The following is a 13,579-nucleotide window of genomic DNA, read 5'->3' on the forward strand; positions in this document are numbered from 1 at the left end:
AACAGTGGTGAGTTTCATTAAACAATACATTTTCTTCCCTTTCCCATTGGTATTCAGGTAGATCAGTGGCATACTGGAAGGGGAGAGAGCTTTCATCCTGCCAGTCAATTTTGTTTTTAATAAATTCTTCCTTTTTCTAAGTTCAATTAATTCTGAGCAGCTAATTTTGTGATAGCCTGAGGATGCAAGGGGGTCAGTATTTTTGCAGGGAAAGTCAGGGGTCAAAATCTGCTAGTTGCACACTGAGTACTTCCATCTTCCCTGACATAATGTGCACTGCATCTATTTGTGTGATTTTAACACCCCCCTTTCTGATCTCTCCAATATCTATGGTACAACACACATTCCTTGTGAGGAAAAAAGTAGTGAAAGTGGTTAAAATAGATTTGACAGCTTGTGCCAGGTGTCAGTGTAGGAATTGCCTCAAGTAACTGAGCCACAATTTTAACTCTATGAAATAATTTAGTTCTAGCAGATCTACTTCCCCAAGCTTTCCTAGGTGGACCTGTGTTGTTGTGTATGTATTTATTTTATAGCTTTGGCCAGTCAAGCATTGGAGCTCCAGGGCTCCTTTCCATGCAGTTCTGGGCTCTGACACTTACCCAGTCACCAAGTCCCTGAGAGCAGAGCGGGGTGTTCCCAAAGGTAACTCCAGCACACTATTCACAGCATTTATGTGGATATGATCTTTACTTAACCAATGCCATCAAAGTGTCTCAAAGGAAAATAAAGCAGAACAGAAGTAGCTCAAGTTCATACAATGTGCTGTTCTGAATAATGAGGAAAAGATGATGTAAAATGTACAACCACTTTTTTTTTTCCAAATTTATATTTATCTCTTCTGTATTTGGAACGAACTGCCCAACTGAGATATATGAAATGGCAGCAGAAATATTTGGAGATTAGGAACGCTCCAGAGATGAGTTTTCCCCAGTGTCGCCTACACATGCATGTGATGAATCCCCATTGTGAAAATGAACATACCTTTTTGCTAAATGCTGTTTATATATAAAGGAATTGGCATAGACAAATAACTTGTAGTTTATGTAAGCCAAGATTCTCTTACAGGCCCAGTACCAACTGCTACAGATGAAGGTGAAACAAAACAAAAATTGATAGGACAGCTTGCCCCAAGGAGAATTCTTCCTAATTGTGAAAAGTTAAAGAGTGGCTGAAAGATGAGTTCAGACAGTACAAAAGGAAATAGATATCAAAAAAGGGACACATGCAGGGAGAGTTTTGCCTGTTATACAACTTTGAGTAAGCTAAACTGTTTTTTTTTCCCACACAAAGTTTCTTGTACATTGGCTTTTTCTAGTCATGGGGGCAAATAATCTCCATGGTTGTACCAAGCCACCACAGAGGGTGGCTTTCTCCCAACATCTATGTAACCTTGGAGCTGGCTGTGCAGGGTGAACACTTCCTGGAGCACTCCTAGTTTCCCAGCACAGCCCATCAGGAGGGTCACAGTGGAGCTATGGTGCATCTGGAAGGGGTGTCTGGTTTCTGAGGCGAGCAGCAGAAGCGGGACCCCAAGGGAAGGCTCTGTCCCTGACCCCCTTTGCCCTCCCTTGTTCTGATCTTTATTGGGCCGTCTGCCTCGTAGCATCAAAGGCAAAAGCAGGCCCGTGATTTGTCCTACAACAGCTCTATAAAAAACATAATTGCCCAATAACCCTCTGTCTGCAAACCAAGCCATCTTCCTGTTTCTTCTCTCATAAAGACTATTTGACAAGCCTGTTCCATCAGCTTATAAAAACCTAGAAATAGTTGCCTTCCCTAGAAAGAAACTTTACAGCAAAACAGAAAAGAAACTCGTTTACTTGTATATATGTATATATATACACACGTATATATGGAGTATGTACATACACACAAATACACTAAGACTTCAATAAAATACGTAAATCACTTAAATAGCCAAGTATTGGCATGATAAGCAGAGGAATTATTTCTTCCTAAAATAAGGATGTAACCCTACATGGTGAATTTATAGTTCCAGGAATGTTCTGTACAAAACTGAACAAAAGTTGGGTGGGGGGGTATGTTGCTAAATGAAACAGGGAATGATTTTAAAATGATGTATCAAGAATTATTCTGGATATCCTGGCATTATTCTGAAGATGGATATGATCAGAGACAATTTAGAATTATTTTTTCCTTTCTTTCTTAGAGCTCGTTTTTTGACATAATAACATCATTGCAAGACTCCCCGGCAAAAATTATTCTTCAGCCTTCCTTTCAATCCTTTCAATAAGTACACAGACGAAAATTGTCCAGTCGCCTTCTGGTTAGTGTAGGGAGTAGCTCATTCAGGTGACAATCTGTCCACAAGCATCTTTGAGAAAATACAGAGAAACTTCAAATTAAATTGCTATACTTAAGCTTTAAATCTATACCAGTTTGTGCTTCAGCCACTAAAAAGTACTTTAAAGTAATCCTTTGAATAACCCTGCTCTGATGTTTTTAAAAGATCAGTTATCGAACAACTTGTCTGACTGTCACAGGTTTCATTTGAAATATTGCACATAGATATACAATTAATTTGATTTGTGGTGCTCAGATTTACACTCCTGGCAAATGTAGGAATATTACATTTTAATTTACTTTCGATACAAAATAGTTGCTTTGATATGCCCGAGAACAAACGCCTTTGGATCTGCTCCTCCCAAATGACGTCAAATAAGTACTTATCTATTAACAGCAGTGGCTGAAGGATCAGGTCTTCAAAAACAAAGAATTTATGACTCCTGCTATGGGCCAAATCTTGACGTGTTTACTTTATTACGCATGTAAGACTGCTGAAATCAATGAGGGAAAAATGAGAAAGGTGATGCCAAAGTTAAGGGAAGGTCCTGATTTCAGATTCCACTGCTTTAAATTCAGGGATGTTTCAGAATACTCTGATTTCACACCAATGTTTTGTGTAAGCAAAAAAATCCCAAATCTGGAACAAGGTTAAAGCCACAAACTCTCAAGTGGCCCTTGCAGATAAAGCCACTCTGAGTAGATGTATCCATAGTTTGGGTGTTGAATAATGCCAACAGCTGTAATTTCAAAATTACAAATAATATAATAATTTCATTCATGGTACCTAGGATGTATCTTCACGTATTTTTCATAGGTATTTCCCAGTCTTATACAGAAATGAAATATTATGAAATTTCTTTTCCATTCAGTTATCTGTGCTCTGATCTGTATTCACGTAACTAATTGTCTCTGTGGGACTGAATCTTGATTGCAATCATCTGTCTCCAGGATTTTATACAGCTGTCAGTTACTGCTGGCTAACAGTCTGCTTCCAACACCCATTCCCTTGGTTTCTTACCATGCACTGGTTCATGTCTCTTCAGGGCCCTCCTGAGATTAGACAATTGAGTTGTCAAAAAAGAATAATTTTCTAAGCTGTCTCTACTTTTTCTGCATTCTTTCTGCTCAGCACAAGGTCATCTTCACAGGGGACTGAGCCCTGCACTTCCCCAGCAGACTCCACTGCATCTTTTCAATAGTTACACTTCTGAACTATCTTCTGCTCCTTCTCCAGGCTCTTTCTTCCCCTTGTACCTAGTGGAGAAGCAACCTATCTGCAACTTTTCACAAATTTGAAGGAAATAACGTCCCAAGGAGCTACCTTCATAGTGACCTGCCTGGTGTGGACCTGTGGCTCAAGGCAAACCAGTAGGCTTGTTTTACAATGTGAGATGATGCAGGAGTCCTACCTGTTGTCTCAAACAACGTATGGCCAGGCTTAAAAGAACTAAAGTCAGTGTCTGCCTCTTTCTAGTGATGTTTCAACTCATCTCTCAAATCTTCTTAGTGCTCCCCCTATCTCCTCCCTGCATAGCTCTTTCCCTCTTAGTTCATCTAGGTGGTGAACACAAATATTCCTGGAACACTTTCAGCAGTAATGTATAAACACGGAGAGAAGGCTGAGCCCATCCTATGATGGCAAGATGGCATTTCTGCTCAATGAAGATGTCAGGCAGAGTCTCACATACAACTTACCGAAAACAGTGGACAAAGAGTGAGCAGTCACATACCTTGGGCATCTCAGTCTTATTCTACCTAATTCCCAAGCTGGGGGTTCCTCCTTCCTTGTGTCTCCAGTACATTTCTGTTCAGCAGCCTTTTCCACCCACCCAGTTTGTTTCAGGGACTCCCTAGTGATTGATTCTTCCCTCTGCTGCGGAAAGCTCTCAGCAGAGGTCGTGCCCACCTCGGAACCATGCCGGCCCATGATGCCTCCACCTGGGGGAAGCAGAGAACCACACTGAGCTCCTTTTGGAAGGTTCCCAAGTCCCTGCTTCAGGTAGCTCCTAAACATGCAAAACTCCGGGCTTAAAAGTTGTGCCAGGTCCAACACCAGCACTGAACAACCAGAACTTGGACCAAAACCCCATATAGGAGGGAGTTTTCACGCAAAAGAGGTGCTGGGTTTGTTGGTGTCCTCCAGTCTATCAATTTTGAGGGTTTCTCCCAAGGAAGAATTTGACCCAAAGGTGGGGTTTCACCTGTAGCTTTGGGACTGATGCAATACAGGGAGGCTATAAAAAGCAAATGACGTGATATTGTACAGAATCATTGCTCCTGAAGCTGGCAGGTTAAGTTTGTCTGGGCCACCAGGTTGTAATGCTGTCTGTGTATGAAGGCTGTGTTACACACCTTGCATGGTTACTACCTAACTCATAGTATTGGAGAAGAAACTGTGAGGAGATACACTCTTAGTATGCAGTATTTATGTAGTATATTCTACTGGCTTCTATGAGGAAAGCAGAAAGGTGTTGGACACAGCACTAGACATGGCAGACTGAATTTGGAGCAAAAAAAAAAAAAAAAAAAATAGAAATTTAACTCTGCTCTTAAAAAAGATGGATTGATGTGTCAGTGGTGAAAAAAAGTCCATGCTGAGCAGCAGGAACCTATTGTATTTACAATCTCCTCCGAAGATGCTGGTGCAGTAAAAAAATAACTTGTCTTGAAACATTAAAAATACCGAGTTGGCCACTGTGATACTGAGATCTGTGGCCCAACGTCTTCAAGCCCAGAGTTTAACTTCAAGCCTCCCTGCTCAGCAACTGTTCACAAAGTCGTTTAAAATGAAGGTCTCAAACCTGCTTAGCTAATCTGTATGGTATAAAGTTGAGCTAAACCAGAGCCTTGTTAAACAAAATAGGGCTCAGTGCTGGCTTGGCAGTTTGCTCCTGCTGTACAGGACTGATACTCAAAGTAGGAGCAGATTAAAAAATTGTGGAAGAACAAAACTTTCTTCTTGCTCCATCACTCAGGCTCTTAGACATGTTGAAAAATAAACAGCCAGCAACTTTTACAGCAGCAGGACTTGAAGTGTGCTTTTGGGAAGCCCACTAAATCTTTAAAGGAGGTACTTTTGGAAATATTTTATAGACACTCATCTCCCCAGCAGGAAAGCTAGTGCTGGAAAGAGACATCTTTAACAAATAAATAATAGTTTATTAAGTCACTTGTCTCCACAGCAGGAAATAAACTGGGGGGTTGGAAGGAGGGTGGGGTGACAAAGGAAGGGAAACAAAAAACGTTACCCTTGCAACCCTTCTGCTCCAACTGAGCTGTATTTATTTAAAACACTCTTCTCCTAAGACAGATGGAAAAAATAATTAACCCAGCCACCCACCCCTTTTATTAAACTCCTTTGTGACCACCAGGGATACGATTAACATGGCCACCATAAAAACCCAGTCCTCTATTCTCAAAATAAAGAGGAAAACACAAGCAAGAGTGAGACACCGTGCAGGGCAGGAAGTAAATTAAGAACCTGCCTTTAGGGCAGTGAAATATTTTTCTGAGTACCTGCTGGAAAATTTGACAGAATCACAGTGAAGGGGTAAGCATTCAGTTTATCTCAGTGTGGCCCTGAGGGCTCACTTCTGCAAGAGTCTTCCTCTCAGGCAACCAACTTGTGTGGAAACTGTGGAAGTGCCATCACTCAACAGTGGAGTAGGGACAGAGGATATGGTGCCACTTGTTAGGACAGAAGAGCCATTTACAAATTGTCCCACACTTTCTCAGTTTTGAAGTTTGCCCAAATCCTCTGATGTCCCATGTGCAATCACAGAAATTCTTGGGGTGCTAGGTATCCATCTCAATTTTTTCCTCACTGCAGCATTTCATTTGTTAGGATTACCCCAGACAAGAGGAGATCAGCCTATATAGAAAGATCACTATGTAGAAAAGGCTTTCCATCATAGCAGCCTGACCAAAAATGTCACATATTGTATCTACCAGAGCATAATGGTGAAGAGAAGCCATGCCGAATGTGGCAGCCTAGAACAAGAAGCTGCCAGGGTAAAATGATACTCATCTCTAAGGTTTAAGATCTGTCAGCTTCCCAAACCAAAGATTTCCATTCTGTGATTGCCAAGGAAGCTCCTTGCACACTGTCATCATTATAAAAGGAAAACATTCTGAATTTCTTGTGAGAACACATTCAAAGAAAATATTCCTCAACATATTTGGTTTCGAGCTCACCTGGGAAACATTTTGCTCACCTTCTATTAACCAGAGCCCTGAGTGTTCTATTCTTTGTCACTTAGGAAAAACTGGAGGCCTGAGGGCTTAGTCAGAACCTGTTCCTATAGAACATTAGTACCCCCTATGCTGTGGCAGAGGATGACAGTAGGAGGATAAGTGGTACCAGCTCAGGTAAAGGATGAACAAATCCACTTGTTGTATGGACAAAAAGTCTGCATTGAGCTGTCTCAGTGACAACTGTTTACAGTGTTCTGTAAATACAGAAAAGAGATACCTGGAGTGCAGGTAGGAGGAACATAGGACTCATACTGATAATCTGGACTGAAGTAGATGTTCCCATTTTAATAAGGGACTGTTCTTAACAAAAAAAAAAAAAGAAGAAGAATAATAGTAGCACTGTATAGGTCAAAATCTCTCCAGAACCCTTGGTAGACTGAAGTTTTATTTAGCAAATGGTTTCAAAATACATGATAGAGTAGGAACAGAGGGGGGTGGGGGTGGTAACTATGATACTGTCCATTTCAGGCAACAGTAATCAAAATCAGAAAATTATAGCTAATATCTTCTAGTCTCTCATTCCTCAGAAGAGCCAAACACTACACTATGCGTTGTTACAGCTAATGGGGGTTTGATAACTATTACAGATAATGGGAGGTTGGTAACGAGGCTACTGTATGTGATTGCAGATATTAGGGGATGTTAGACTAGCACAGTGTGGTTCAGCTAAAGGGCATGAGTCAGGAAACTGCATTTACTGCTGGCTCTGCCACTGGAGTGTTTTGAGTAAATCATTTTGTCCCTATCTATGAAATGATAAGGACAAATGGGCTTTCTTTATAAGACATATATTGACATAAATGGATAAAAAGTGTTAAAATGAAAGATAAATGTTATTGGATAGCTGAGACTGGACTTAGAGCATTACTGGAAGGTACACTCTAGTTGGAACGGGGAATATGCTACCTGAGCTGAAAGTGGAAGTCTCATAAAAGTATCTTTCATGACTATGTGGAGATGACAGAATCATAACTTTAATGTCCTGTCTGGATGGCTTTTATACAGCAACGCACATGCTGTTTGGCAGAGCTTAGGATATCTTCACACAAATATTTTAATATTTGCTACCTATCTAACTACTTTAAAAGCAGTTTTAGTTTGTATGAATTTTATCCCATTCTCAGGTGGGATCAGAAGTCAGTGAGTGTTGAGATCAGCGGGAGAGACTGACCTTGCCAGATTTTCAGCTTCTGGTTACTGGCAGTCCAAGTATTTCTCCTGCTGCTCTGACAAGCAATCTGTTTGTCTGGCAAGCAGTCATGAAGCAGTTGATGTGGGCTGGCCCTGCTCACTGGCATTTCATCATCACTTGTAGCATTCACCCACTTCTTGTGGAGATGGATCTCAAAAGAGATTTTGAGGGGTTTAATCAATTTCCTGAGTTCTGCCCATCAACAATGTCTTCATTTCCTGCCACTTTATAAAACACACTCAAGTGACAGTAACAGACTTGTTTTGGGTTATTCTAAATAGCTCCACTGAGCTGCTTCAAGTTTACACTCATGTGGGATCCTGCTGCAAAGACTATGGGGATTGATAGGAATCTTCAGTAGACTTTTTATCAGCCTCGATTCTTCATTGCTCAAACCCATCAAGATTTTACCATTCAGTTGAATAGAAGCAGGAATAAATGCTTAAAGAAGTGGTAGTTAATCCCTCACCATATAAATTCTTCATGGATTGGAAAAAGTAACAAAGCAGTTAAAAAACTAGTCTGAATCCTGTACTGAATGAATGCCATAAATTTTGCATTTAAGTGATTTCATCTAATATTTAACTAAGAACTAATGGGTGCTGCTCTCTTGTTTTCTTCTGAAAGAAATCAATTTCTTAGCTGTATGGCAGTATTGTATGAAAAGGAATTACTGTGTACATAAAGATTTTCAATATTTGGCTCTTATCTAGGCATTTCTGGTAGAGCTTAGCTTCTATGGGACAAAATTTTACCTCATTAAAACGTTAAAGTTTCAGGACTATGAAGTAAACTTACTTAGTTGTAGCTTGGAGGGCTATAGGGGACTGGACTGGGGATGCTAAGGAAAGATGAACTGTATTAGGTCCATTGATTGCTCAGGGTTCTTTTTTGATTTAAAGGTGGTTTCTCAAACAAGTTTCCCTGTTTGTTTATTGACGTGATTTCCGTTGACAACTTTGTCTGACTGGTACCAAGATCCATGATCCATTCATGCACAGGACACTGGGTTAAAGGCATCATCTGATGTGACAGCTAGAGGGTTTTTTTTAGAGAAAGTGGGGTTTATATTTTTTTTCACCTGTTATTTGGCAGGTGAATAATGAAATAATGAAAGCAGATAATCTAAACCAGCATAAACTATGAGTGATGCAGAATCACAGGTGGCAGTGGGGGATTAGAGAGGCTTAGCATTGACCATCTTCAGTAAGAGAAAGTAGAGTTGTTGTGCTGTCACAAAGTTGCTTGAGTTGCTCTTTAATTATTATGAGGTAACAGGCTACATAAGAGCACATGATCTAATAAGATTTTATGGGGCACAAAGTTTAGGTTCAAGTTTTTAAAATCAGGTGGTTACAAAACTGAAATTCTCCATGTTATTTACATTTTAATTTCAAATAAAATAGTGTGCTCCTGGATGCTTAACTTCTGTACCACGGTAAAGTGGGTTTGTTCATACTCAGGCACCTTTAATACATATCAGTGTTGTCACTGTCTCAACTAATACATATAATTTTGCTTTTGAGTTTAGCCCACTCTTGACAGACAATTCAAAGAGATGCCTCAATTGTGTCAGGGAAAAAAAAAAAAAATCTTTCTAGGAACTGATATTTAACCAAAATTTTCTGCTCAAGTCAACCAAGCATTTGTCTTGAATTATTGATAGCTTTTCACAACATAACAAGCTTGAATTGAACATTCTTTTCTGTTTAGTTTTTGTATCTGCTCTTGTAATAATATCAAAGCTGAGGAGGCTGGGAACCTGGTTTGCTTAGAGAGAATGTGACAAGCGCAAATGTGTGCTTTGGCATGAAGATTCCTGGTCTTACAGAAAACAGAAGTTCTAGAAAGTAGGAAATCCTGATCCTGGAAGAAAATTACTTTATGTACTTCTGAAAACTTGGGGCAAATTTAATTAGCTGGCACAAGGGGACAAAAAAGAAAGAAAGAAAGAAAGAAAAAAAGGCTCCTATGCTTTCAAAGCACTGTGCATGATCAGGTGTTCTAAAAAACACTGTCAAGAGTTACTGTGATTAATCAATACTGTTGTGCCACTTGCCTGAAAATGCATTACCTGGCAAATGAATGAGGATTTCAGGCAGACCAGCCTAATTAGACAGAATATCTATGTAGCCATCTACTTTATACCATAGTAATAAAGAGTAATAATAAATAATAGTTGAAAATGGATTCTAGGAACCTGATCAAATATGTATTTAGTTCAACACACTCTTTCCATTGGCTTCAGTATTCACCATTGTTCATGCTGGAATGCTGAGGAGTATTGAAATGAAAAGATTTAGTAAAAAAAGATAGGAATTTGTCATTGGAGAGGATGTTGACATTTATCTAACACACAAATTCTAAAACACTGCAAGGCACTAAGTATGGTTAATACACTCTTCCTTTCATTATGTGTCTAGTTTAAATTGCTGTGGCTCTGACTCACTGGAACACTTAACCCTGTATTTGACTCCAAGAAAACTCCTACAACACCCAACAAGTCAGATTAGGTGTATGCTAACATGCTTTTGCAGATTCAAATTAGGAAGCACCAAAATCATTACATTAACAGACTTCTAAATGCAAAGTGGTACTATAAAATTAGATATTTTTCTGTATTTGTTTTCCAAAGAAATATCACGGTCAAGGAGCATGAAAAATCAAGTACTCAGTTTGGGAAACAAATCAAGGCTGTTCGTGAACAACTGCACTTCTAACAGCGTACCCAGTCCCAGCCATGTGTATGACAAAGGAGATGCCAGACACAGGCATTATGTGCTGGTCCTTTTTCAATTCTTTCTGCCACTCCTAGTTCAAGCAATATCTTTAAAATTAATAAGAAAAACTCAAGGGAAATTTGGTCTGGATTAAGAACTCAGACAAAAATGGGCAAGGAAATTAGAAAGAAATGAAGCTCACAGCCTTAGTGAAGACTAAGTAACTGAATGATTTGGATTTTGCAGTAGTCTGATTCCCTCTGATAGAATTTTCAGTAATCTTTCCTCAGTCACATTCTGTAAAATAATAAAGCCTACTATCTCCTGATTTAGATATGCAGATGTTACATTGTGTCTTGCCATATTACTGTGAACACCTTCCAAGAAAATTATTGCAGCGATTTTCTTAGTCCAAGAGTGAACTACATGCTCAGATCTGGTTTGATTTTTTTTTTTTTTCCTTTTCTTTAAAGCAGTACGGATAAAGAAAGATTGATGATTCTGATTGGGTTCGTAATAACAATAGGCAGCCCTTTACAAAACTCTCAAGGCTTATCTTGAGAGAAATCCCAGCATCCAAACAATAGTTGGTGCTCCTACTCCTGCTTTTGTCAAGTGTCTGAATTTGCAGCTCCTACTGACCTGAGTTATTTAATCACTGCCATGAAATGGACATAAGAATCAGTCAAATATCTGATTTATTTCTCCACAAAATTCCTAAAAAGGCTTGTAATTTAGTTGTACTGAAAAGGTGGGAATGGACAAGGTCAACAGGAAGAAATGGGGAAGGAAAAAAGGAAAGAAAAGGCTATAGCTGCAACATTTTGTGAAGAGTTGTTGCTTTGATTGCTAGCACTGTAAGAGGCATGATGTGATAGCAGGTTTATTCATTTTTAATTATGGACATGGCTTTATCTGCAAGTCTTCCTCCCCCTCCACTAACTGCCCCCGTCCTTTTTCCTCCTGTCCCCTGGGGCAGCACTGTGGTGGGGCTCAATCACTCTTTTATTAGTTGTGATATACTGTGGCTAATTCCCTTAATCTGGACCTTGCTTTCCTATAAAGCCCAGACCTCAGGTATTGAATTTCCCTGATCAAAGTGCAACCAGTGTGGGACACAGCAATCTCCACTAAACAGGGGAGCTTGGGAAAGCTCGTAAATGGAGTCAAAGAAATACACACACACAACGCACTCACAAGATGGTGCAATCAATTGGTAGAACAATCACGTGTGAAATATTACTGGCTCCTTAAAGTGCTGGTTCTGGGATTTACTGCAGTGTATTAATCTGCTATGCTTAATGCATTGACCTTTCACCCCTAGCAATTCAGTAGACAGGGCTTGAATTGCCAGGAGCTGATACAATGGATTAGGAGCAGAAAGACCCCACCACACTGAAGTGCCACGGCAGACCTAAAGCGTACCACCAGTAACTTCTCCATCTTTTCTAATAGATAGTGCCAGACAATGTGGCTACCACAGAAAGGACAGTATTGACAGCAGAATTTCTGGAAGGGGAGATAGTGGAAATAAGGCTTGTTATAAAACAATAGAGAAGGGCAGTCTTGTGACTGAGTCACAAAACAGGGATTTAGAAGAATTGGTTTTATTACATGCAGTCATTCTCTCCTTGTGTGTGACCTTAGGCAAGACAATTCACTTCTTAGGATTGTGTCTTTCCTATCTATAAAATTGGGATAATGACACTTCCCTGATTTTCTCAGGGGCAGAGTGGAGGCACTGACATTTGGAAGGCCCTTTAGGATTACAGGATTAAAGGTGTTATATTTTCATGCAAAATAATATGATACTCTGTACATTAAATATCCATCTGCATAGTGAAGAGAATGAAGAGAACCACCCTTCATATGTAGACCAGGAAACTCAGTCATTAATCTAACAGCTTTCTCTTCTGGGTGCTGTGTTGAACCAAAAAATTAACTCAGATCTAAAAATCAGTGCTATGCAGACTTGGGGAAATGTGTAGAAATAAATGAGATGGAGAGCAATGCCTATCTATAATGGTGAGATAATCACATGTCCTTCTCCTTCTTCCTTGGTCATTCAAAATTTCAACATTTCATGTACAGAAAACCCTTTGGAAATCAATTTCCAACGTTAACTCTTCCATGTCAACTTTATTCCACATAATTAAACAAACAGTGCAACTGAATTTGATAGGAGTGTCCAAAAACCTCATAAAAGAGATTATTCTAAGTAATTGCTATCAAATGCCATTAAATTCTGAATAGCACTAAGCCCCCTCCACCCGCCTGCACAGGCACTCTCATTTAGGATTAAAGGGACCTTTATTTGATTTGTTTTACTTCAATACAAAATAAATTAGGTTGACCTGAATTAAGGCCTCTTTGATACTCAGGAAGAGTGTCTACATAGGGATTTACCATGCTTTAATTGGTCCACTTCAAAAGTTAATTTGGATTTTTTTTCCCAACATGCTCCAAAACTACCCCAGAGTACATGTGTCATATTTCTAAAATGGCAGAGAAATTCAAGCACAGGGCTCTGTGAATCTACATTTGTAATTTACCATTTCAATGAACATATTGGCACTGCTGCGGACTCCTTAGAACTGGAATATACTTAAACGGTAAATAATTATGAGATCCACCTCACCAAACTTTGGTTGTCCTAGGTGAGGTTTCTCTGTTTGTTACATGTCCTAACTCCACAGAAAGATGTGCAAACCTTGAGGATGACAAAGCCATTGCAGCAGGCATCTCTGAGGCTGCTGTTAAAGAGTTCCTCTAAGTCCACATAAGGGGAAGCTGTCCCCAAAAGTTCACCTCATATTCCCTTGTCCTTAGCTGCCTGTTTCCCCACGTCTCGTGTGCCAGCGAGCATTCATACAGGCGCGGAACAAATCAAGTCGGGAAACTGATCCAACCCAAACCAACTCTAAACAATACCAACAAGAAGAAGAGAGAGAAAAACATGAGTTATGCATCTTGACTTAAGCTGGCTTAATTTTGATTGTGCGACCGTAACCGAAAAAAAGCAGGATGAATTCTTTTCCAGAGATATTTCTTTCAGTCTACCAATTACATGAGCTTTGCAAGTTAATTTATAGCAAACACCTAA

The sequence above is a fragment of the Hirundo rustica genome, chromosome 17 (assembly GCF_015227805.2).
Source record: "Hirundo rustica isolate bHirRus1 chromosome 17, bHirRus1.pri.v3, whole genome shotgun sequence".
Taxonomy (NCBI): domain Eukaryota; kingdom Metazoa; phylum Chordata; class Aves; order Passeriformes; family Hirundinidae; genus Hirundo; species Hirundo rustica.